Genomic DNA, 5,029 nt, shown 5'->3' with positions numbered 1-5,029 from the left:
TGTTGTTGAAAAAAAAGTATTTGCAATGAATAAGCTGTTGGTCTTGCAAAATGCTATCATGCAATCTCCAGCATAACTTCTATCTCCAAGGCCATTTTTCCAACTACCAGTGATTCTTCTTTGTTTCCAACTTTTGCATTCCAGTCACTGGTGATAATCAGCACATCTTGATTGCACATTCAGTCAATTTCAGACTGTAGAAATTGATAATAATCTTCAATATCCTCATCTATGGCTTTGGTGGTTGGTGCATAAATTTGAACAATAGTCATATTAACTGGTCTTTCTTGTAGGTGTATGGATATTATCCTATCACTGACAGCATTGTACTTCAGGATGAAGTACTTGTGATGATGAATGCCATGCCATTCCTCTTCAAATTGTCATTCCTGGCATAATAGATAATATATTTGTCTGTTTCAAAATGGCCAAAACCAGTCCATTTCAGCTCACTTATGCGAAGGATATCAATCTTTGTCTGTTCCATTTCATTTTTGACAACTTCCAATTTTCCTAGTTTCATACTTTGTACATTCCATGTTCCAATTACTAATGGATGTTAGCAACTGTTTCTCCTCAATTTGAGTCATGCCACATCAACAAATGGAGGTCTCGAAAGCTTTACTTTGTCCATATCAGTAAAGTTGGTTCTACTCTGATGATGCAGCTCTTTCCCAGTCATATTTTGTGAGACTTCCGACCTAAGTGGCTCTTCTCCTGCACTGTACTGGGCAATATTTCTGGGCTATGCATCAAGTTGTGCGGTAATGTAACAGACAGTGTTTTTCTACTATTCATAAGGTTTTCCCTGGCCAATTCTTTGAGAAGTGGATAGCCTCTTCCTTCTTGTTATCTGTCTCAGTCTGCAAGCTGCACTGAAACTTGTACACCATGTGCAACCCTGCTGGCATTTGAAACACCAATGGCACAGCCTCAAGTCTCACAGCAACCCTCTACCACAGTACGACAAACTGACAGACAAGTTTGTCTCCCTTAGCTATTTGAAACCTCTCCACCTTTCGCTTACATGGATCCCTGCCCTGCTCACTCTGTCATGGTTCACTTGTCTTTTCTTTCCTTTCCCCCACTTTCCTGCACCTTGGGGGTGGGGCATGGGTCCCTACCGTTACTAAGATCCCTGACACTGCTTGCTGTGTCCTGGTCCCCCTGGCTTTTATTTCCTTTCCTCTGCTTTCCTGCTGCTTGGAGGTGGGGCCTGGGTCTCTCCCCTTATGTGGATCCCTGCCACTTCTCACTCTGTTGTATGAGCATAGAGATATACCTAATATTCCTTTATTGTTCTTTTTATGTCCATGGAATCAATAGTGATAGTCTTTTTTCATTTCTGATACTAGTAATTTGTATTTTCTCTCTTTTTCTGGTTAGCATGGCTAGTAGTTTGTCAATTGTATTGATCTTTTCAAAGAATCAGCTATTGGTGTCATTGATTTTGTGATAGTTGAAGCTGTGTGTCGACTTGGCTGGACCACAATTCTGTGTGGTTTAAGCAGTTGTGATGTGGTTATTTCCATGATGGGATCAGATGAATATGTTTTGAGCAGCCAATCCATTGAAAGGGAGTTTCCCTAGTGGTGTGGCCTGCTTCCAGTATATTTATGGACATCTTGGGAAAAAAGACATTCTTCTGTGGATCAGGATTCTGTTGCTGCATATAACTGTCCTTGAGCAAACAATCCACCATTCAGCCTGGAGATCTTGGCTTCATCATTCATTGGAGTCAACAGCCAGTATACTATCTGTCAACCTTGAGCTCCTCAGCCCCTATAGCTGCAAGAGTCAGGAAAAGCCTCCACCTTGATGTTTGATCCAAGAACTTTGGACTTGCCAGCTTCTATAAGTGTGTGAGCCATTTTCCTAAAATAAATTTCTCTCTCTCTCTCCATATTTATTTATTTATTTATTTATTTATATAAGGTTTCGTTTCTCTAGAGAACCCAATCTAACACAGATTTTCTCTGTGGTTTTCTTATTTTTAATTTAACTAATTTCTGCTCTGATTACTATGATTTCTTTCTTCTACTTACTTTGGATTTAATTCTTTTCTTCTCTGTAGAGTTTCCTAAGGTGGACAATTACATTGTTGATTTTACATCTTTCTTCTTTCCTAACATATACGTTCAATGCTATAAATCTCCCTCTAGGCACTGCTTTTGCAGCATCTCACACATTTCAATAACTTGTATGTTCATTTATTCCAAAAATGTTTTAATTATCTTAAGACTTCTTCCCTGTTCCATGTGTTATTTATATGTGTGTGGTTTAGTGTCAAAATATTTTGTGATTTTCTAGATGTCTTTCTGTTACTGATTTTGAATTTAATTCCATTGTAGTCTGAGAGCATAAATTGTATGATTTATATTCGTTGAAATATGTTAAAGTGTGTTGTATGGACCAAGATGTAGTCTATCATCATGCTTCTCCATGAGAAGAATGCACATTATGCTGTTGTTGAACATATATTCTACAAATATGGTTTAGATCCAGTTCAGTGATGACAGATTCAACTATATTCTCACTGATTTTTTGATTGCTACATATGTCAATTACTGATAGCAGAGTGTTGAAGTTTCCAATTATAGTAATGGATTTGTCTATTTCCTCCACAATTCTATCAGCTTTTGTCTCGTATTTTGACACTTCCTTGTTAGGTGCAAAAATATTCAGGATTGTTATATTTTCTTGGAGAATTGAACTCTTTATCATTATGTAATGCCCTTCTTTATCCCTGATTGCATTTTAATTATAAAATCTGCTTTATCTGAAAATAATATAGCTGCTACAGCTTTGCTTTGATTAAGGTTAACATGTTGCTATTGTTAGGTGCCATTGAGTTGACTTTCATAGTGACACTATGTACAACAGAATGAAACACTCACTACCTTGTTGTGCGCCATTTTCACAATCATGAGCCCATCGTTGCAGCCACTGTGTCAATCCATCTCCTTGAAGGTTTTCCCCTTTTTCATTGACCCTCCACTTTACCAAGTATGATGATATCCTTCTCCAAGGAATGGTCCACTCAGACAACATGACCAAAGTAGGTGAGATGAAGCCTGGCCATTCCCGCTTCCAAGGAGCATTCCAGCAGCACATTTTCCAGGACAGATTTGTTTGTTCTTCTAGCAATCTATGGTACTTTCAGTAAACTTTACCAACACTACAACTCAAAAGCTTCAACTCTTCTTCAGTATCTTTATTCGTTGTCCAGCTTTCTAATGCATATGATGCTATAGAATATACCATGGCTTGGGTTAGGCACACCTTAGTCTTCAAAGAGACATCTTTGCTCTTCAGAACTTTAAAGAGGTGTATTGCAGCAGATTTGCCAAGTGTAATATGACATGTGATTTCTTGACTGCTATTTCTATTGGTGTTGATTGTGGATTCAGGTAATATGAAATCTTTAACAACTTCAATATTTTCTCTATTAATCACGATGCTGTTTATCGGTCCAGTTGTAAGGATTTTTTTTTTTTTTCCTGTATGTTCAAGTGTAATCCATACTACAGACTGTAGTCTTTAATCTTCATCAGTAAGTGCTTCAAGTCCTCTTCACTTTCAGCAAGCAAGGCTGTGTCATCTGCATATCACCGTTTGTTCATGAGTCTTCCTGCAATCCTGATGCCATGTTCTTCTTCATATCATCCAGCTTCTCAGTTTATTTGCTCAGCATAGAAATTGAATAAATATGGTAAAAGGATACAACCCTGATACATATCCTTCATGATTTTAAACCATGCAATATTCCCTTGTTCTGTATGAACAACAGCATCCTAGTCTATGTATACATTCCTCATGAGCACAATTAAGTGCTCTGGAATTCTCATTCTTCTCAATGTTGTCCATAATTTGTTATGATCCATAGATTTGAAGGTTAGCATAATAATTCTTTACCCATCCATTTACTTTTAATCTGTGTTTATACTTAAAGTGAATTTCTTTAGATAATATGTACTCGGGCCTTGATTTTTTTTATTCACTCAATGATCTCTGTCTTTTAATTAGATAGACCATTAGCATTTCAATTAATTATTGATTTATTTGTATTAATATCTACCATATTTGTAAATTGTTTTACAGTTGTTGATTTTGTTCTTTGTTTCTTTTTCTTTCACTCTTTTTCTGCCTTCTACAAAGCTCTGGTAGCATAGTGCCTAAGGCGCTTGACTGCTAACCAGAAGGCTGGTGGTTCAAACCCACCAGCCACTCCTTGGAAGGAAGGTTGTGCAATCCTACTTTCGTAGTGATACTGCCTCAGAAACCCAAGGAGGGGTCGCTATGAATCGGGGCTGACTCGACAGCACATAACAACAACAACAACATAATTTTAATTGAGAATTTTTTATGATTCCATTTTGTCTCTTCTCTTAGCTTATTAATTGAATTTCTTTAAAATAAAGAGTTGGTCCTCTAGAGTTTGTAATATATGTTTATAACTAATCTAAACCATTTCCATATAACACTACACTGCTTCATGGGTAGTGCAGATACCTTATAACAAAGTATTCTCAATTCTTCACTCCTGTCCTTTTTAACATTATTGTCACTCGTTTCACTTATTCATAAGTTATCATCATCCAATTTATTATTCCTATTATTATTTTGAAAAAAATATGTATGAGATCAGTTAAGAATAAAAAAATTAAGTATTTTATTTTATCTCTATTTATTATTGTCAGTAGGTTTGCTTTTCAATAAATGTTAAAAGAAATTCTTCACAGAGAAGGAAAATATAAACCAGAAACTCAGGTCTACATAAAGAAAATAAGAGCATTACTGAAAGAATAATATTTTTGATGGACAGAACTTTAAAATTTTTTAAGAAATCTAATTTATTTTACCCCTTTTCTGTTATTTTTAATGTTCTGTCTAAGAAATCTTTGCTTATTTCAAGATTGCAAAATATATTTGCTTATGCATCCCCCACCCTCCTTAGAGCTTTGTAGTTTAAGGTTTATAATAATTTCATATTAAGTTTTGTGGGATAGAGATCAAGGTTAAACAGAAA

The sequence above is a fragment of the Orycteropus afer genome, unplaced genomic scaffold (genome assembly GCF_000298275.1).
Source record: "Orycteropus afer afer isolate SDZICR_OR568_19922 unplaced genomic scaffold, OryAfe1.0 scaffold00044, whole genome shotgun sequence".
In the NCBI taxonomy this organism is placed as follows: domain Eukaryota; kingdom Metazoa; phylum Chordata; class Mammalia; order Tubulidentata; family Orycteropodidae; genus Orycteropus; species Orycteropus afer.
This window is presented reverse-complemented; position numbering follows the sequence as displayed.